General features: G+C 41.2%; 1 protein-coding gene across 9 annotated transcripts in view; it reads left to right on the top strand.

Annotated features, from left to right (window-relative positions):
• The first annotated feature begins 211 nt into the window (after nt 1–211).
• Nucleotides 212–22,212, top strand: part of KANK1 (KN motif and ankyrin repeat domains 1) — a 227,983-nt gene continuing 205,982 nt past the window's right edge. For 5 of the 9 annotated variants that reach the window (XM_077148333.1, XM_077148332.1, XM_077148323.1 and 2 more), the window contains exon 1: nt 1,350–1,481. The gene's annotated coding sequence lies outside the window, so the exon portion shown is untranslated. Of the gene's footprint in view, nt 385–1,075; nt 1,144–1,349; nt 1,482–22,212 lie in introns of those variants that run through there. The other 4 variants (XM_077148331.1, XM_077148330.1, XM_077148324.1 and 1 more) reach the window with 3 other exon arrangements.

Below are 22,212 nucleotides of genomic sequence, written 5' to 3'. Positions count from 1 at the left end.
AAACATCAGTGATCGGAGAGACAGCATTAGTGCTTTCTGAGTTGCTAATACCTGATTTTTAAAAAAGACGGTCTTCCAGCCCCCAAGCTCTTTCTCTGTTCAAACCAAATTCATGTTGGAAGACAACTGAAGTCACGGGTTCATCTCTCGTGCACTCATGGGAGACTGCCCTGAAACAAGTGTCTGCCTTTCTGGCGCAGTCCTAAGTTCCCGAGGCAGAGGCGGCGTCTTCTTTGGCGTCCTCCTCCCTATTCCCTGCCCGCTATAACACCTGCCCTCTCCTGGAGACCCTGCAGGGCCTGGCTGACTGGCATTCCTGGTTCCTGCTCTCCGCTGTGGAGTCACTACTGCAGACCAGCCGGACCAAATCACCGAGGACGCAAGGTCGATGCGGGGGCTAGCGGGAGGGTTCGGGCCGTCGCTGGGACCGTCCCATGAGGCAAAAAGCCCTGCATGCTCCGGGAAGCCGTCTCTTACCGGGGGGCGGTGGGGGGGGGGGCGAGGCAGAAAAAAATTCTCAACCGCGAAACAATTTCTTAGCGTAAGTGAAAAAAAGGGGCAGGAAAAAAAGGCACTGGGCGGGACAAGCCTCCCGCATTCGGGTACCTCCCAGGCAGAAAACAGACCCAAGCCGACGCCAAATCTAATCCTCCCTTGGGAGGTTAAAGTGAGCGCACACTCGTGGAAGGGGCGTACGGGGGCAGAGGGAGTTCCTCGGTCCGGTTCTCGCCTCGGGGAGGCGGAGGAGGTGCGCGAAGGTGCCTCGTGGGCATTGTTGAGTCCCAGCGGCGCGCAGGCGCGGTGGGGCCCGGCCGCCGCACGGGTCCGCGGTACAAAGAGCGCCGCCGAGCGCGGGGGTTCCCCGGGCCTGAAGGAGCCGGCCGTCCCGCCCCGCGCCGGGGCAGACCGAGGAAGGCACAGTGGTTTCCCACCTGGTCTCGGGCTTGTCCGTTTCCCTCATTTCTCCCGCTTTGCAGTGCCAGCGCGTTCCGAGGTTTAATTCTGGCGCTGGCGAGCCGGAGCCGCCCCCGCCCCCTTCGCTCCGCCTCCTCCCCAGCCCCCCTTCCCAGGTCTGGGGGCCGCGGCCGAGCGAAGCGAGCTCGCGGCCCGGCGGGCGCTGCAGGTTAGGAGGAGCGGCTGGAGGTGAGTGGAGCCAGGGACCGCGCCGAGTCCCCTTCCCCGGCGGTATGGGGCCGGGGGTGCCCAGGCCACGGCCTCCGCACAGGGTCCAACTCCCCGCGCTGAGTCCTGCAAACTTAGCGCGCGCTGGAGGCGCACGAAGGCGGTGGCGGAGGGTGGCCCCGTGGCCCCTGCTAGGCGGGGTTACCCCAGGGTTGTCCTAGGAGAGAGAGAAGCAAAGAGGTTGCTTCGGCTCCACGGCTGCCGGGTTTGGCGCGTGCTGCGTCCGGAGCGCGCTGCGGCGGCGGGGCTCCTCTCCGGACACGGGACAGCGGGAAAGTCCGGGCCCGGTCCGCCGGGGGGTAAGGTGCGGGCGCTTCCCGGCTCTGGGCGGGGGTGCAGCGGCTCTAAAGTGCCCTGGGGTCCTTTCTCAGCCCGAAAGGGGGTAGGGGACCCTTTCCGAGACTTCTCCGTGAAGTTCGCGGTTCGGCTCCGCCAGGGTGAGTGGCGGTCAAGACCTCTTTATCCCTCCGCCCCAGAGCGGCAGGTGGCCAGGGTTCGCCCCCAGCCGATTCTGAGATGGCTCGGGCCAGGGCTGGAGGGCCGGGGGAGGTGCGGCAGGGGTGTGGACGCTGCCGCGCTCCCGGCCTTCGGGGCCAGCCGAACCCGGCCCGGACAGCGTGGGTTCCTGCTGGACCCGTGACATCGAGTCGTAGGAGGGTGCCAGCGCCCTTAAGCGGACTTAGTTCCTGAAGGCGCCTCTCTTCATCGTCGCTTGGACAAACTTGCACAGAACCCGGCGCCCACCGCAGCCACCTGGGTCCCCTGGAGCTTTAGGACCAACTCTTCCCGGCGAATCTCCCCGTCTGCCAGATTTTTGTTGCCCATGGGTGACTTTGGCCGCGTTCACATTAAAAACAATCTGTGGTGTCCCCCAGCGCTTATTTTATGCGCGTCGTTTCTAGGGAGGTGCGTTTCATCTTGTTAATGAATTATATCAGGGTGGTCGGACAGACTGAGCTCCCTGAACCTAAGGAAGGTAAAGCATCCAGATTCATTATCGTGCAGTTTCTTGGCACAGTTTAACCTACCCCACCCCCACCCTAACTCCCACGTCCCTCGCTGGATGGAGATCAAGACCTGTTTTCCTCATTTTTTTTTATGCATGTGTTTATTCAACTTGATTTTTAGGCGTGGATGATACATAGCTGTTCATCTGCCAATTTATTTAAATGTTGAACACCCCACATTTTATTTTAAAAATTGAGATATAATTGACATGAGATATGACATGCCATAAATTTACTCTTTTAAAGTATACAATTCAGTGGTTTTCAGTATATTCACAAAGTTATGAAATCTTCAGTAGTTTTACATTTTCATCACCCCAAAAAGAAACTCCTTACCTATTAAACATCGCTCCCATTTCCTCCTTCCTCAGCCTCATCCTGCTTTATTTCAGAGTAGCTCCTATGAAGTTTTCCCAGGATAGGGGTAGAATGGGAAAACCAAGAGATTTGGATCCTTCTTCCATTAATAAATTTTGGAGAAGTGCTACTGCTGTGGTAGTGGAAGAAAATTAAGTATAGATTGTGCTATGATAAGATTAAAGTGTCTAAGGATTTAGGAGAATCTGCCAGTGAGATAATAACTGCCTCCTTCTAAAGACAGTACACACAGTAGGAACCACCCCCACCCCCACCCAGGGCTGCATTTTGGTGTTCCTTCTTTGCTGAACCCTCAAATCAGTCCAGTTGAGGTTATAGCTCAGCAAAAGTGAGTTTTATGTTTTTGGTTTTTGCTTTTTGTTTTGGGGAGCGAGTTTTTAAAAGTAACAAAGGACTGTAGATTTAAAAATAATTATGTTAATAGTTCAGATTGGCTCCAAAGAGAAACCACAGACAAATGGCTTCTGGAATTGCATATTCAAGGTTAGAGTCATTTCATGAATATCAACATCAGCTCACAAATAGTGATTGAGTTAAAGTGCTTTTACAGTGACCCCCTCCTTCAAGGAGGAGGAGAAGGAAGATGGAAAAGGGTCCATTGGGAGGGAACTGAAGGAGTGGGGGAGAGGAGGCAGGGAGAGGAGCCGGCTCTGGCCGAGGTAAAGATGGGGTTACTGTAGGGTGAACAGATTCAGAAGCAGCAATGGGAGTCTCAGTGAAAAGTTGCAGAAACTTCACTGAGTCATTTCTTGGAATGCTTGTACATGTTTTTTAAATCACAAGTTAGTGAGCAGAGTTGAAGCTGTCCAAATTGTGCAACAGTCACCACACTTCTCTTCTACTCGCCAACTGAATAGAGAAGTCAACTTGATTTCAAATGTTGCAGGAAGTTTGATGCCTGTTCCACTTGATTTGGGTGGGTGGCTTGGTTTATGCATTTGTTTTGGGGCAGTAATATTTTTATTGAAGTATAACATAAATCTTAAGTGTAAAACTTCATGAATTTTCACAAAATACCTCTTATCTAACCATCCATATAACCAACCATGTGACCAAGACTCAGATCAAGAAAAAGAAGTTTGCAGCATCCCGGAAGACCCCCCTCTTGACCCTTTCCAAACACTCCCAAACACAGTTGTGATTACTAACACAGTTGTAGATTAGTTTTGCCTGTTTTCATGGAATCTTACACAGGCATACCTTGTTGTGTTGTACTTGGCTTTATTGCCCTTCACAGATACTGTTTTTTTTACAAATGGAAGGTTTGTGGCAACTGTGTGTGGAACACGTCTGTCGGTGCTCACTTTGTGTCTTTGTCATGTTTCAATTAAGCCATGTATGATGTTTTTTAGACATAAGCTATTGTACAGTTAATAGACTTCAATATAGTGTAAATGTCACTTTTATGTGTGCTAGGAAACCAAAAAATTCATGTGCCTCTCTTTGTTGGGATATTTGCTTTATTGCGGTAGGTCTGGAACCCACAGGTATGCCCGTGGCATGTATTTTGTATCTGGCTTCTTTCTCTCAATGCGACGTTTGTGGGATTTAGCCATGCTTTAGCGTGGCTGTGGTTTGATCTCATTGCTGTGTAATATTCCATTGTGTGACTGTACCACAATTTATCCATTCTAGGGTTGATGAGCATTTGAGTAGCTTCCATTTCGGGTCTCTGCCAAAGAGTGCAACTGTGAACCTTCTAGTAGATGTCTTAATAAAAATGTACACATTTATATTGGCTATGTAGTCAGTTTAGAAGATACTGTCAGGCAGATTTCCAAAGTGGTTGTATAATCTCCATTTCTGCTAGCAGCATATGAGAGTTTTGTCTTGCCGTATTTATATTGTAAAAGCAGTAAAGACCTAGAGTTTAGGAAATGGGTAAAGCATGACTCCTGTTTACTCCGTTCTGGCAGACTGATTATTTGTATTGCATTCATTTTTAGTGTTTTCCCATATATGTACATATATTTATGTAGTTACGATCCTAATAATCAAATTTGTGAGGTTTTTCTTAACTATATAGCGTAATATTCCAGTCTTATAACTTTCTAAAATCCCTACATAATCCGTCACATGGGTACACTTCCACTTAATCCCCATCAGTAGAAATTTGTTGATTTTTGGAATTTTACTTGTATATATTGTTACAAAAGTCATCTTTATGCAAACAGTTTTTACCCTTCTTGGGGAGATGCTGAGGGGGGATTGGGTCTTGAAAATGTATACAGGTGGGATCAGGGTTAAGGGCATTACAATTTGAGGGTGTAGCTTTTTTAAAAAATGTTTTTAATTAATTTTTTTTTGAGGAGATGAGAAAACTATTTAATTGATTAGATATCACGCATATGCCCCAATTCTTGGTTTTAATGCTAAATTCTGAAGTCCTTATGTCATTCTTAAAAATTGTAGTGTCCATCATTAGAATTGTATATAACACATCAATCACATTTTATTTGAATGAACATCTCCAAAATTAGTATAGATAGACTTAGTGAGTCATTTAAGACTCTGTGTAACAGGGGTAGGCAAACTACTGCCAGTGAACTACAGACTGAGGATGGTTTTTGTATTTTAAAAATTTGTTTTAAAAAGGAAGAACATGTGACAGACTTATGTGGCCCATAAAGCCTAAACTATTTACTGTCTTTTTTTAAAAAAATATTTTTATTATAAACAGCAAACAGACATACCAGTATTCTTGACGTGGTTACAGTCAATGACTCACGATATCATCACATAGTTGTGTGTTCATCACCATGATTGTTTTTTGAACATTTGTGACTCTCCAGCAAAAGAAAGAAAAAAGAAAAAAACTCATACGTGTCATACCCCTTACCACTCCCTTTCATTAACCACTAGTATTTCAATCTCCTCAATTTGTTTTAACCTCTGTTCCCCTATTACTTATTTTTAATCCATATTTTTCACTCATCTGTCCATACTATAAAAGAAACATCAGACACAAGGTTTTCACAATCACACAGTTGTACTGCAAAAGCTATGTCATTATACAATCCTGTTCAAGAAATATGGCCACAAGAACACAGCTCCATAGTCTCAGACACTTCCCTCCAGCCACTCCAATACGCCATAAACTAAAAATGGGATATCTATACACTGCATAAGAATAACCTCCAAGATAACCTCTCGACTCTGTTTGAAATCTCTTAGCCACTGACACTTCACTTTGTCTCATTTCTCTCTTTCCCCTTTCAGTCTAGAAGGTTTTCTCAATCCCTTGATGCTGAGTCCCAGCTCATTCTAGGATTTCTGTCCCACGCTACCAGGGAGGTTTACACCCCTGGGAGTCATGTCCCACATTGAGAGGGGGAGGGCAGTGAGTTCACTTGCCATCTTGGCTGAGAGAGAGGCCACATCTGAGCAACAAAAGAGGTTCTCTAGGGGTGACTCTTAGGCCAAATTTTAAGTAGGTTTAGCATATCCTTTGCAGGGATAAGTTTCATAGGAACAAACCCCAAGATTGAGGACTCAGCCCATTAATTGAGTGAGTGGCTTTTGAAGGAGCAAGGCAGTGGAGAGTGTTTGATACTTCATAACATCATTACATACTTGGAGACGCAGATGAGTGGCAATTTTAGATTCTACTCTTTGTCCTGTGTTTCGTGACCACATGAGCCAGCCACTTTGTGATCTTTGTGGAAGTGCAATTCTGCACCGGACTGGCTGGTTTGAACCTAGGCTCTGCTGCTTGCTCCGTGACCTTTTCACAGTTACTGAACCTTATTGTGCCTCAATTTCCCATCTATGAAATGGGTATAATAAAAACTCTACCTCATAGTTATTGTGAGGATTAAATTAGTTAAAACATAAGAGCTCTTAGAAGAGTGCCTAGTACACAGTAAGTGCTAAAAATGCTTGCTATTTGTTTATTTTTAATTTTTAAATATCTAAAGTAATATTTGTACATAGAAAGAATAATGCAAACAGCCATGAAAACTAAAGCCCATTACTTTTTTTGTGATCCCAGCTCAGCTAAAATCTCCTTGGGTGTGATAACTATTAACTATTTCCATTTTTAATTCTTCTTTTTTTGTTGTTGTGATTGTAATAAATTAACTGCACATGTGGCTTTAAAAAGTATCTTGTTTTATTTTGGATTCTGTGGATCAGGAATGCAGGCAGGCCTTGGCTGGGCAATTCTGTTCTTTTTGGTGTTGACTGGAGGGCACTTGGTAGTGCTCAGTTGGTGAATTGGCAGAAGGGTCCAAGAGTGCTTTAATCCCATATTTTGTGCCTTGGCAGAGGTGGCTGGATTGCCACCTCTTGTTGAGAGCACCTAAACCTGGTGTCCCCAACGTTGTCGCCTCAGGTAGTGGGACTTCAGACTTTCTACATGGTGGCTGGCTTCCCCCACTGTGGGCCTCACAAGCAAAGTAGGTGGAAGCTGCAGGGCCTGTTACAGAAGTTACAAAACTTCTCTTCTGCCAAACTCTAGTGGTTGACACAATCACAAAGCTTGCTCAGACTTAGGAGGGGACGTAGACCCCACCACTTTATGGAAAGAGAGAATTTGCTCCCTGTTTTTAAACTGCCACAGTCTATACTTTCACAGATTTGACAATATCTGTTAATGCTCTGCTAAGGAAGAAGTGGAATTTACACTTACTTCTCACCTATTTTTTCCTCCACTTTCCCTTCTGCCTCCCAATTTTTAATTAAATAGCTTATTATTTTCAATTCTGTTCTTTTGCTTAACCTTATAAAGCATTCCATTCTTTACAAGGATTTTGGAGATGTGGAAAAACATCCGATTTGTGGAGTGTGTGTGTATTTGAGAAGTGGAATGAAGGGGAGCTACAGAATTGTCTCGAAGTTGGTAAGCCTGACCACGAGGCTCTTATTGAACCACTCCAGCCACAGTGTGAATTGTCTGTGAGTATGTATTCTGCGTGAGTACAGCGGGTGGCATAATCTGACACCTTTTAGTCCTTCTTTTTTACATTTAAACTTTAAATTATGGATCCTGGAGGCAAATGATATTTTCGCTAATGAAGAATCTTATAACAAATTATTGAGTTGGATATTTGTGAATAGATGTATCCACTAGAAAAACTCTTTGAAATAAATATACTCATGCTTTTCTTATTATGGAAGCAATTAGTTAATTGGAAACGGTTAAATATTTCAGACAGTGTCAAATCCTGTAACTCTGGTGGAGGTTTAAAAATATACATATAAATTCATTTAGTTAATGGAATTGAGCAGTGTGGCTTACTTTAACTCTCAGACAATGTACTAATCCTTTTTTTATAATTTTATGATCCTGTGGGAAGCACACAACTACTTTGTTGGTTTACATTTATTGCAAATCGCAGATAAACCCCTTTTTGGTAATTGTTTTATATATATTTTGACTTGTTTAGAAACAAGACTAAATTGTTGTTGATATCTGCATCATATTTTTGGCTAATATTGCTCAGATTTCTAATGGTAATTTTGATTGGTTAACCCTTTGACCTTGATGGAAATATTTTAAAAAATAGAATAAAAGTAAAATGAAGCCTGAATATAATTTTTCTTTTTCTTTTTCTTTTTCTTTTTTTTTTTTAGTGTTCATCTCAAATGAGCTGCCCTTTTCTATAAAAATAACCACTTCAGAGGAACCCTTCTTAGGGGATGGGATTGTTCCTATGATGAGATGCTACAAATCATTTTTTTGCCCAGTGCTCCTTCAGCTCCTGTCCCAGAATAGAGCCACAGACCCAATCTGTTTCTTTTTCATTGTTCTCCCTTCCAGTCACTATACACCCCTCCAAGGGTGTCCTCCTAATATCAGATTAATTCAGCCTGTTTTGAATTTTACATACATGAATTTTGTATCATGTATGTGGTTATAGTTTGTTCGTTTTCATTGCTGTAAGGAACTACGTTATGTGACTATAACACGGTTTATTCATTCTACTAAGAGGTGCATCGATTTGTTTCCAGGTTGGATCAATACAAATAGTGCGGTATGAACATTTTTGTTTGTATCTTCTGAATGAATACACACCGACACACACACATGTCCATTTCTGTTATATATATGTATATGAGTAGAGTTGCTGGGTCATGCACTCCAGGTATAGAAGATATTGCAAAAATAGTTCTATCAATTTGTACTCCCAATATCTTTGTGTGAGTTTCAATTGCTCTCCATTCTTTAAATGCTTGTTATTATCTGTCTTCTTAATTTTACCACTCTGGTAAGTGGTACTAAATAGTGATTTAAAAATGATTTTTTATTAGGGCACTTATAAGTTTACAGTAAAATCATGCGGAAAATAAGAGAATTCTCATATGTTCCCCCTTCTCCCACCCGAGTTTTCCCTATATTAGCATTTTGCATTAGTGTGGTATCTTTGTTAGATTAGGGTTCATTCTTTGGGTTGTACAGTTCTATTCTAAAATAATCATTTTAGCTATTTTCAAGTACAAATTCAGTGGTGTTAAATACATTCACAATGTTGAGCTGCCATCACGACCATCCTTTTCCAAAACTTTTTCATCATCCCAAACAGAAACTTTGTACCAATTGAATATTAACCACCCCCACCTCTGCCCTGGCCCTTGGTAACTTGTGTTCTAACTTCTGACTCTATGAATGTGCGCATTCTAGTTATTTCATGTAAGTGAGATCATGTAATATTTGTCCTATTGTGTCTAAGAATATTTCACTCAACATGATGTCTTCAAGGCTCATCCAGGTTGTTGCATGTATCAGAAGTGTCAAATGTGATTTTTAATTTGCATTCCCCAGATAACTAATGAAGATGAGGACCTTAGAAATGGTTCTGTTTTAATTTCCTAGCTGCTAAGACAAATACCATACAATGGGTTCGTTTACTAATGGTAATTTTTTGGCTCGTGGCTTCAGAGGCTAAAAGGCTTGCCGCCTCCCTGGGTCAGTCTTTTCTGGCTGGTGGCAATCTTTGGGGTTCCTTGGTCTTTCCATCATACAGCAGTGCACGTGGTGGCGTCTTCTCATTTCCGTTCCAGTTTCTGTTGACTTACAACTTCTGGCTACTCCTTGTGGCTTCTTTCCATGAGTCCAATTTCCTTTGCTTATTAAGGACTTCACCTGTATTGGATAAGGCCCAACCTCATTTAGTTTGGGCTTAACGAATATTTTCAAAGGTCCTGTTTACAAAGGGATTCATAGTCACAGGACCAGGTGCTGGGACCTGAAAAAGCTAAACCAATTAAATAATTCATTTAGAGACGATATCAGTTCTTAAATTGGTGCAGCTTTTCTATTTCTCCATGATGTAAAATTCATTTCTTGCATATGTGTATTTTTTTTTATTAATGGAAAGAAAGAAAAAAAAAAAAGAAATTAACACAACATTTAGAAATCATACCGTTCTACATATGTCTCAGTAATTCTTAACATCATCACATAGATGCATGATCATCGTTTCTTAGTACATTTGCCTTGGTTTAGAGGAACTAGCAACACAACAGAAAAAGATATAAAATGTTAATATAGAGAAAAGAAATAAAAGTAGTAATAATAGTAAAAAACAAAAACAAAAAAACCCTATAGCTCAGATGCAGCTTCATTCAGTGTTTTAACATGATTACTTTACAATTAGGTATTATTGTGCTGTCCATTTTTGAGTTTTTGTATCTAGTCCTGTTGGACAGTCTGTATCCCTTCCGCTCCAATTACCCATTATCTTACCCTGTTTCTAACTCCTGCTGGACTCTGTTACCAATGACATATTTCAAGTTTATTCTCGAATGTCCGTTCACATCAGTGGGACCATACAGTATTTGTCCTTTAGTTTTTGGCTGGACTCACTCAGCATAATATGCTCTAGGTCCATCCATGTTATTACATGCTTCATAAATTTATCTTGTCTTAAAGCTGCATAATATTCCATCGTATGTATATACCACAGTTTATTTAGCCATTCTTCTGTTGATGGACATTTTGGCTGTTTCCATCTCTTTGCAATTGTAAATAACGCTGCTATAAACATTGGTGTGCAAATGTCCATTTGTATCTTTGCCCTTAAGTCCTTTGAGTAGATACCTAGCAATGGTATTGCTGGGTCGTATGGCAATTCTATATTCAGCTTTTTGAGGAACCGCCAAACTGCCTTCCACAGTGGTTGCACCATTTGACATTCCCACCAACAGTGGATAAGTGTGCCTCTTTCTCCGCATCCTCTCCAGCACTTGTCATTTTCTGTTTTGTTGATAATGGCCATTCTGGTGGGTGTGAGATGATATCTCATTGTGGTTTTGATTTGCATTTCTCTAATGGCCAGGGACATTGAGCATCTCTTCATGTGCCTCTTGGCCATCCATATTTCCTCTTCTGGTAGGTGTCTGTTCAAGTCTTTTTCCCATTTTGTAATTGGGTTGGCTGTCTTTTTGTTGTTGAGTTGAACAATCTCTTTATATATTCTGGACACTAGACCTTTATCTGATATGTCATTTCCAAATATTATCTCCCATTGTTGTATTTTTTCTTTTAATTTCATTGGAGATGAATGTCAAGTAATTTACTGCTAATAAAAATTTCAAGAATGGAGTTTTATTCTACCTATTCTGAGAATTGACGTACTCAGTGTGTTTGAACACTGAGATTTGGTCATGCTGTCATCCTCTCTCAGCTTGTCTAATCTGTTTTACCAGTCTGTTGATTTTTGCCCTTGGCTGCGATGTTTCTGTTAGGGGAGTTTGTCTGCATCATTCTTCCTCTTTAACTGGCCAGGAATTAATTTCCACATGAAAATGTAAAAGAATATTTGACTTGAGGGAAAATATTTGAGTTCCTTAAGGATAAAATAAGGTTTGTCTAAAGGATAATTTGAATATTGTGAAACTTCGGTGGTAGTGTTAGAGGTTTTTGCCATTTCTTAAAAATTAGTAGTTTTTGGCAGGCCACGGTGGCTCAGCGGCAAGGATGCTTGCCTGCCATGCCAGAGGACCTGGGTTCGATTCCCAGTGCCTGCCCATGTTAAAAAAAAAAAATACATATATATATATATTAGTAATTTTGATGAAAGAGCATGAGGTTTGGCATGCTTGATTTTGTTTTGATTTGTTTCCTGTCAGCCTTCTGAAATTTCTTCCTTTACCTTTTATTTAGGGCACCTGTTTTATTCTCTCAGTTGTTTATTTTTAAACAGTAAGAATACCACATGCAAATATCATCTAGCTTTATACATCATCTGTGTGTATATACCATCTTCTCTTAAATATTATTAGGGGTATTGTTGACACCACATGTTCTTAAACGCCGGTAAGTACTTATTTGTTTCTGTGGGTGCTGTTTGGACCTGTGACGGCAAGATTAAATTCTGGGTTACATGACCTGAACGTTCTTTGGAGAAATAAAGCTTATTGACCTTGAGAGCAGAGTAAGTTTTCTCTGCTTCCAGACACACCACACTGATCTCCTTTCAGGGTTATAATTCCCTCCTTTCCGTGGGAGGAAAGCCTGCTGAATCCCTGTCAAGGAAAGGAGGTTGGGAGAGAAATGATTGAAAAGTTTGTTTACTTCAACACAAAGTCTCTCCACCCTGGCCTCAGGAGAAGCAGTTCACATAATTGACTGCTGATGAAAGTTTTTGCATGACACTTTTGTTTCTTTAAAAAATTGAGAGAATTTGAGGATAGTCTTCTCATGAAGTCATGTGAACTTACTTTTGTTCTGTTATCCCTTTACCAGGTGGGAGGAGAGGGGCGTGGCTTCAGCTCCAGAGTGGCCTCTGAGAATTGTTCCCACCACTGAGCATGACAGTGATGTGGTGGGAGGTGCTGAGTAGTCACTGCAGAGGCTTTTTGTGGTTGTGGCCAGGTAGGGTGTGGGGGAAATTGGGTTATGCTTTGTAGGTGTATCTGAATTTACCAGTTATCACGATAGCAGGTTCAGGTGCCCATTGGGTGATAATGTAGCCTTTTAGATGCCTTGGAATTTCATGCTTCCATCAGCTAAAGCTTAAGCATTTTGATTATAAAGAGATTTGACGCCACCTGCCAGGTGTGCTTCTGAGTCCAGTATTTTTTCTTGATCACTCCCCCTCGCACACACCTTCTTTCCTGTGAACACAGAGTTAGGAGGAACTGTAACTTATCCTCTCAAAATTCAGAGGACTGTGTTCTGTGAGGGTAGTTGTAATAAATTTTTAGGTTGATAGAGGAAGAACACTTTCTTTTTGTTTATTGTTTTTAGGTTTATTTTGAACAAGTACAGGAAGCAAAAGGCTACTATTTGGATACTCATGGGAAAACAGGAAAACCTAATGGGAAGGCAGTTGTTTTCCTTTAGTGAAACCCCATGTGCCCATATAGCTTTTTCACACCCTTCTAGAAAATCAAAGCATCTCTCACTCAGGAAAGGAAGCTTGGTTCTACCTGTTATTAGGCAGGGAGTGTGCCAACGGTTGCCTCTTAAAGTTAAGATTGAGTAATAACACCTCAAGGACTCTTGGCTACCTCAAAATGATACGTTGAAGTGGTTTTAGTACAATGGAAAAAAACTGTCACTTTTTCCCCTGGGTCTGTCAACTTTGCTAGCTTCGCCAAAAGGAGGACGTATTGTTTAAGGGGCTTGAAGTTTATAGTTTATCAATCTCGTTCTTGGGAACCTTCTCTTTCAAAGAAAGAGTGCTGTAAACCTCTGGCCTCACATCCACTTTGACCGAATAACCGGGCTCACCTCTTTTCTAGGCCCGTCTGATTTGAGTCCTGACCTAAAGCTGTTTGTTGTTCGCATATTGGTGAGTGTTTCAAGAGTTCCGGGTCTCGGCTGGGGGCATTGAATCCATGGAAACTGTACTTCCTCCCAAGCGTCCTCTGCTTTCTCCTTGCCCATCAGTTTACCCAGCGCAGCTTTTCCTTTCCCATTTCCATCCCATTTCTTGCATGTGTTTCTGGGTGGACCCAGTTGATGATTGGAGTCTGTTTTCAACATGGGACATCAGTTAGGAGCTTGGATTCTGATGTCTGAACTCTACTTCTGATGTTTTCTTTACATCTGTGTATTTACAAAGAACTGTTAATGTTGTAATGGTGTTTAAGTGTGTCTGGGGCAGTGTGTGTGTGTGTGTGTAAGGGGAGGGCAGATTGGAAAGATGAAGGCAGCCTGGGATGTAATATTTCCTGATTACAAAATTCCCTCGAAAAATTTCAAGAAATCTTTTATTTGCTAATGATCTGAGGAGCAGAGAAAGGGCTGTGACCCCAGGCGGCACCCAGGGGATGAGAATCGAAGCATCCTGGCAGGAAGTGTAAGGGTAGAGACAGGCAGGAACCCCAGACACCAGGAGCCCCAGCTGCATGAAGTGCCACTGCCCTTCTCTCTTTTCCATATGCGTTTATCCAATTTTGGCCTTGTGAATTAATCGGTTGCTACATGTGAAGTTGGGATAATGAGAACCACTAAACAGATTCTGAGGAGGTCTATGAGGCAATAGATGTTTAAGCCTTAAGTAAGGTTTGTTGAAATCTGAATCATTTCAGAAGCCTTCTCCCCCTCCTGCTGCCTCAGGCCAGGGAAACTTTTACAGCTGTTTAGGACTGCAGGATTCCTGGTAATCACTGAGTAAATGTTGGGTTTGGGGCACTTGTCTCAGAGGAGAGATGAGATATGGTCTCGGGACCCAAGTTAATGCTCTGAACATTTCTTCTCAGAAATACCCTAAAGGGCTGCTGGTTATGCTGTGCTATGATAAACATTTCTTCTCAAAAATACCCTAAAAGTCTGCTGATTATGCTGCCCTGTGCTAGAAGCATGCCGTGGGATTCTAAGGGGTGATGGTAGACACCATTCACCATTTATAACAATGTTTCCGACATGCAATGCATAAATTCAAATGATAAACTGTGGGCAGACTACTGGTGGTTAAATTAGTGATTACTTGTATCAAAGGCAGGGGAAGTGAAGATAGTAACATTGTTTCTGTAGTCAAGGGCTAATAGGAGCATGCAAACCCTTCACCCCCATGCCTGGGCAATTCTACAGGTACATATATATAGAGAGAGATATATAGATATATACCCAACAGGAATGAACACTTAGGTGCACCAAAGGCATTTGCAAAAAATGTGTATTGCAGTCCCAGACTAGAAACTATCCAAATATCTACAAATGGGTAACAAATTGTAGTATAGTTATGCAGTAGGATACTAAATAGCAGTGAAAAAAATGAACTACTGCTACACAGAAAACACAGGTGAATCTCATAGCTATGATTTTAAAGTTCAGTAAGTCAGACACAAGTATACATGCTGTATGGTTTCATTTATACAAAGCTCAAGAAGACACAAAACTAATCAGTGGTGACAGAAGTCAGTATGGGGCAAGGTCATTTGGGGGAGCTTCTGAGGTCCTGGGAATGTTCTCTGTCTTTGATCTGGGTGGTGATTATGTGGATCTGTTCATTTATAAGGATTCATCCAGACAAACATTTAAGACTTATGTACATTATTTTATGTTGTTCTTCAGTAAAAACGTTTACTCAGATCAATCATTTAGATATTTTAAAAATAAATAAACCAATTTTTAAAACTAAGCTGAAATTTAAAATAATCCAATAGGATTTATCAGTTGCAAAAGAAAAGTGAATTTCACTCAAATTGGCTTAACCCAACCATCATCAACAGTGAGGAATTTGTTGGGAGGAAACGAGTGGAACCCGAAAGCCTGGTAGCCCAGCCAGGCCTCCTGGAAATTGGGAAGTTAGGACCTGAGGTTACAATTTCTTTGGGGCACTCATGGAGTCTTTTCTTTGGCATCTGCCCCATTATTTGGCTTATCTCAGCCCCTTTTCGCTGCTTTAGCTCACACTTGGTGCATAATGGCAACTCAGCCCTTGCTTATCATGAACTCCCATTAATAGTTTTTTTTAATACCTTATAGTTGTCTTTCTCCTCCCTCTTGACTGGCTTATCCTATGCCTAGTTCCCTCTCCCATAGGAATAGGAATATATGCTGGTCCAGTAAACTATGGCCAGAGAGACCACGTTCATGTGGAAAAAAACAGACCAGTCAAGGCTGCTAAGGATGGGTGGATTTCTTTTTTAAAGGGGAGGTACGGGTAGGAAGAAAATGATCGGCCATCCTACCACATGTTTTCCTGCGGAATGTCTTCTTTCTCTGATCTTTTCCGGCCACTCTTTAGATCAGGGAAGAGTCCCAGCGAATACTTTATTCCCTTCCAAGCAAATTGAACTCTATTAGGTCTGCTTCCAGAAAGGACATTCTATCAGCTTGACCCTAATAGTTTGCTGAGTCTCTCTGAGCTTTGATCTTACCAAGAGCCACCACAAAGTAGTATTGCAGAGGGAGCTGTTGTCTGTGTCATTTTGCGATTATGGAACAATTTCTCAAATAAATTCACAACGTCTGTACAAAATTGTAGGAAATGTTTTTCCTAACTTGGATTGAATTTAGCAATGCAAATAGCCTTCCTGATATTTATTATGGACAAACTGTGGGCCCCCAGATTCAGGACTTTTTAAGACAGAGCAGAGTGTTGTCTTTCTCTCAGTCTCTTGGGTAAACTTTTGCTATCCTAACCTTGACTAGGATTATGCCTGTCTGGGGTTTCTTGGCATTGTCCAAGGTATTTTAACAAGGCACCCTTCTCACTGCCTTTATTTCATTTGTTCCCACTCAATTAAAACTGACTCTTACCACAACCGCTGGACATGACAACCTCTCAACTTAACCTAGTGAGTGTTCAGAGTTTCTCTGGACTTCCAGCTTGCCAAAATCTGCCACAGATTGGCGAGGGGTGGTTTTGACTGTCTTTCTCTCAGAAATTGGATTTTTAAATGAATTCGTGTATATTTTCACTGGAGCAGCCATGAAAGGAGTCTTTGGGTGTTACTGCTTTTCTTTGGCTCCCAGAAAAGAAGTTTGAAAGATCTAGTCGTTTTCATGAAATTCTGTTTCAACTGACCATTTGTAAAACTGTTAGCATCATCAAATCTTACATTGGTAAGAGTCCCAGGCAAGGAATAATATACTATAAAGCTAAAAAGAATTTGAACTTAAAAAAATATCTACATCCCATAAGATCCCAGATAATGACATTTTCTTCTCTTTCCTGGAGAAGGAGGCTGGTATGCCGGTTAAGTTTATTGCTTTGTTTCTTGTTTTTTCCACCCATCAGTTAGAGATTAATTACCTGCCTGTGAGAGGGTGAGCCGTTGAACCTTGTCTTACCTGAATCTACCATTGTTCTTATCAGGATCTTCTAAAGGTCAGTCAAACAAGTAGCTTAAGTTTTCCCTTTTTTCTCCAAGGCACATATTTATTAGGTAAAAGCTTTAATTAGAAAAAGGTGGAATGTGTTTTTAGTTTATTAAATTTCGTATCTAGATGGTTGGCATGAAAATTCACTAGCAGTAAGACCCTTATGTCTGTGTAGCTTCTTTAGACTGCTCCAGATGTTAATTATTCCATTGATCATTAAAAAGTTGTAAAAATGAAATGATGGCTTCATCACTCAGTTTAGACTAGGTTATGCTCAGTAGCTTAGAGCAATAAATGTTAGTTTCTTGTTCACATTACATGACAGCTATGGCTGTCTTCCAAAGATTGACTTTATTCTAGATCCAGGCATGAGTGAGCTCCCCCAGTGCGGGACATGATCTCATGCTAGAGTTACCCTCTGGAAAAGAAAAGAAACCCATGTGTGGCTATTAAAGGTCTGCTTGTTTGCCACTCCCATTCGCATTCTGTTGGCTGAAGCAGATAACATGGCTAAGTCTACCAGCAGTGGAGGAGGGCAGATTTATGTCTGGAGACGTAAGTCATGTGACAATGTGGGTTATGATCCTTTTATAGGGAGGGCAGCAGATAATTGGAAGCAACAATGTAATCAACCACAATGGAAAATTTTATTTTATATTTGTTTTTGTATGCTGTGTGGCGGGGCTCACATTTCATTGTTTTTCCCTGTGAATATCCCCTTAATGCAGCACCATTTGCTGAATTTTTGTTATTTCATTTTTCATTCGTTCGTTTGTTTGGGAATTGCATGGGTCGGGAATTGAACTCTGGTCTCCCACATGGTAGGTAAGTATTCTACCACTGAACCACCCTCAGAAGATTTTATTTTTTAATTAAAAAATGTTGAAGTCCTTGTATGCTGAATCAGAAATGTTTTTTGAATTAAGCGATTAAGCCTATATTTAGGGGGTTAGTTTTGAAAAAGTTATACTTTAAAAATCAGCCTAAATGTGGAAAACAAGACAGTCTTTGGAGAGAGCTTATTAATCTTTTATGTACAGGAGAGCTGTGTGCAAAATTTGGTAACTTTCCACTCATTGCTTCTCAGGGATCTTGATCTGTATTTTAATTAAGAATTTACCCTCATGACTTTTTTTTTAATATCTTAATTTTCCGTGTATTGCTTCTATTTTATTGGTCAGTTGATTTTTGTTTAATTGCATGACATTATGATTTTTCCAGCAAAATATAAGTCAGATGGGGCTGTATAGGAGAATAGTTGAAATGGGGCTTTTCAGCAAAACTATAATTTGTTAGGGCTTTAGTAAATTTGCTGTGGTCTTTTTTTTTTTTCCCAGTGAAATTGCTGAGCTATTGCTGATATCCTCACTAGGAAATTTCTGGTATCATTTAAAAAAAGTACTAAATCAGAATTCTTTGAAGAAAGATGGCAAATGATAATATGCTTCCTGTGAGACAGAACTTCAGTGCCTTGAGTTAGTATCGTCTAACTCAAGAGATTAGAGAGATTCAACTTTTCTGGGGAAATCTTGGCCATTCCTACAGGTTCACTCTTACCCACTTTGTTATATGTGAAGTGCCCACCTATTTAGGCAGGAGTTTTGGATAGGTTCTGTGTTCTTGCGAGAATGTTAAAATCTCTTCTGATTGGTTGAATTTTAAAATAGGTGGACCAACCCTTGATTGGAGACATAGAAAGAATGCTGCACTCTGGGTTCTTCCTAAGCTCTCTTAATGAAAACTCATTTTTGAGAAATCTTGTTCATTCATGAAATTCTAACATGTTTTATACCAGGTGCATCAAAATAGTGGGTACTTAGAATGCTGCACTTTCTTTTCGTTCTAATTTCTTTTATTGAATTAGAATATGTTATATTCTCCACGTATATTATGGAGGCATAGGAAATCGTTTAAGGAACAGCTACAGGAAATGCACATTGCGATCTCTTTTGCATGTTCCAGCATCTCTTTTTTTGACAAACCACTAGAAAGGTTTCTTGAGGTGTTGACTCAGGAAATGCTGGGACCTTTCTTGGGAGAATATTTAGTTTATTGAACAATGTGAATCTTTAAAGAAAATGTGATTTCCTCATTGCTTTGACCAAATTTTTATTCCACTCTTAAAGAGCAATGTAGGATTCCCAGTGCCTGCTTCATGGCAATCATTTTTATTAACTTCATCATGCTTCATTTTACTATTCCATTATGTTTTCCCTTGCCCTGAATTTAATATTTGTGCTGGTTTGAAACTATTAGGTACCCTAGAAAAGCCATGTTCTTTTTCCTCAGCCTGTCTTGTGGGGGCAGATCTATTTTTTAGGGTGGGCCCTTTTGATTAGGTTGTTTCTGTGGAGATGTGATCTACACAGTTGTGGGTGGTACCTTCTGATTAAGTGATTTCCATGAGATGTGTCTCCTCCCATACAAGGTGGGTCTTAATCTGCTTACTGGAGTCCTTTAAGAGGGAACCATTTTGGAAAAAGCTGAGAGCTGACACAGACAGAGACATTTGGAGATGCAGAAAGAGAACACCCCTGGAGAAGCAGTTTGAAAGCAGAAGCCAAAGAACCAGGAGATGCCAGCCACGTGCCTCCCCAGCTGACAGAAGTGACCTCAATGCCATTGACCTTTCTTGAGTCAAGGTATCTTTATCTGGATGCCTTAGTTTGGATATTTTTATGGCCTTAGAACTATAAATTTATAACTTAAATTTTCTTCATAAAACCCAACCCATTTCTGGTATATTTAGCATTCTGGCAGCATTAACAAACTAGAAAAAATATTTTTCCTATGTTTTAAGCTAAAATAAAATATTGTTAGATATAGTTTTAAAAGTTGCCTCAGGTTCTTTTTTGATCAAGGTTGGGTATAAATACATATAGTGTGGTATGCTTGCTCAATGGAGTAAGGACCTCAAGAGGGTTCTCAGTCCTTGAGCTTATCTTTTCTGTGAACACTCACTGCTCTGGTGACCTCATTTGTCTCATAATATTAGGTACTGTGGATATTCAAATGATTGCCACATTTGTGTCTCCAGCTCTGACTTCTCTCCAGAGCTCCACACTCATATTTCAGACCACCTCCTTTATCTCTCTCTGGATGTCTAAAAGCCACCTCAAACTCATCCTGGCCAAACAGAATGCCTAATTTCCCCCCAAACTTGTTCTTCCCGCAGTTGTCTCTGTCTTAAACCTAAAACTTTGTAGTCATCCTTCATTCTTCTTTCTCATAAACCAGTCCATTTGTTAGCAAATCCTGTTGACTCTACCTTTGAAATATATCCAGAATCTGTCTCCTTCCTGTTCCTACTGCTACCATACTCTCTCGCTTGGGTTACTGTATTAACCTTGTAACTGGTCTCCTGCTTCCACCCTCATAGCCCACTCTTAACAATGATTTTTAAAAAAAAATTTTTTATTTTATATTTTTAAATACTGAAAACCACCAAGCAAATGCAAACATTCTTATTTTGATCATTCCGTTCTACATATATAATCAGTGATTCACAATATCATCACATAGTTGCATATTCATCATCATGATCATTTCTTGGAACATTTGCATCTATTCAGAAAAAGAAATAAAACAAAAACAGAAAAAAAAATTATATATACCATACCCCTTACCCCTCCCTTTCATTGATCACTAGCATTTCAAACTAAATTTATTTTAACATTTGTTCCCCCTATTATTTATTTTTATTCCATATGTTCTACTCATCTGTTGACAAGGTAGATAAAAGGAGCATCAGACACAAGGTTTTCACAGTCACACAGTCACATTGTAAAAGCTATTTCATTACACAATCATCTTCAAGAAACATGGCTACTGGAATACAGCTCTACATTTTCAGGCAGTTTCCTCCAGCCTCTCCATTACATCTTGAATAACAAGGTGATATCTACTTGATGCATAAGAATAACCTCCAGGATAACCTCTTGACTCTGTTTGGAATCTCTTAGCCATTGACACTTTGTCTCATTTCACTCTTTCCCCTTTTGGTCGAGAAGATTTTCTCAATCCCTTGATGCTGAATCTCAGCTCATTCTAGGAGTTTTCTTAGTCCCTTGATGCTGAGTCTGAGCTCGTTCTAGGATTTCTGTCCCATGTTGCCAGGAAGGTCCACACCCCTGGGAGTCATGTCCCACATAGACAGGGGAAGGGTGGTGAGTTTGCTTGTTATGTTGGCTGGAGAGAGAGGGCACATCTGAGCAACAGAAGAGGTTCTCTTGGGGGGTGACTCTTAGGCTAATTTTAAGTAGGCTTGACCTATCCTTTGTGGGGTTAAGGTTCGTATGAACAAATCCCAAGACTGGGGGCTCAGCCTATAGCTTTGGTTGTCCACACTGCTTGTGAGAATATCAAGAATTCAACTTGGGGAAGTTGAATTTTTCCCCTTTCTCACCATTCTCCAAAGGGGACTTTGCAAATACTTTTTTATTCACTGTTCATATCACTCTGGGATTTATTGGGGCATCATTCTGGACAAACCAACAAAATCTCATGTCACCCCTCTGCTCAAATGTTTCCTTAGAAGAGGAAACCTTTTTACAGTGAACTCCAGTGAACGCTCTTGCCTGTTGCCTTCTCCCTTGCAACCTCCTTGCCTGTACGCTTTCCCTCCTGCACACTTCCCTTCCACCCTGGCCTTCTTGCCCTTCCTCACACAGGCCCTTACGTTCCCTTTGCACTGGCTGCTTCCTCTGCCTTAAGTACTCTTCTCCTCCCTGTGAGGGGCTTACCCTCATGGCACTGTGTTGATTCCCTGACTCTCCTTTTGCATTCTATAGTGTCTTCTGGTACTCCTCCTCCCCCTTACCTGGCTCTGCCTTTTCCTTTTTTCCCCCCATAGCCCTAATCACCTTCTAACATATCATGTAACTGATCTGTTATGTTTATTGTCCATATGCTCCCAGTCGAATGTATACTTCCCCAGGGCAGGGATGTTTATCTGGTGTATTGGCTGATGTATCCTTCACTCCTAGAAAGGAGCCAGAAAACAGAAGGCATATAATAGATATTTTTCTTTGAATGAGGATTTACTATGCTGTTCAACATTCCTTATATGAAGAAGTGTATGTTCAGTGCACTGTTAGGAGGGCTTTTATTTCCCTGATGAGCAAGGACTGCTCCCTCACCCCAACAGCCCCCAGTAATGAAAGTTGTGACTCATCAATATTTCCCTTTTTGCTTTGGCTACCAGGATGCCTGGAACCAAGTTTTATGCTCAATGATGGTAGTGATTCTTCACTTCAACATGTTGATGAAATAATATAAGCCCTTCCTGCTTTTCCCCTCTCCCCAGCCTTCAGGCTTGACTGCTATTCTATAGTTCTTTCTGTTTATTTTTTATTTCTTCACAGAAACTGCTTTTTATTGTTAGACCCTTCACATAACTTTTGGAAGTGAATTGTGTGTAAGAAT

Source organism: Tamandua tetradactyla, chromosome 2 (genome assembly GCF_023851605.1).
Source record: "Tamandua tetradactyla isolate mTamTet1 chromosome 2, mTamTet1.pri, whole genome shotgun sequence".
Taxonomy (NCBI): domain Eukaryota; kingdom Metazoa; phylum Chordata; class Mammalia; order Pilosa; family Myrmecophagidae; genus Tamandua; species Tamandua tetradactyla.
This window is presented reverse-complemented; position numbering and strand designations above follow the sequence as displayed.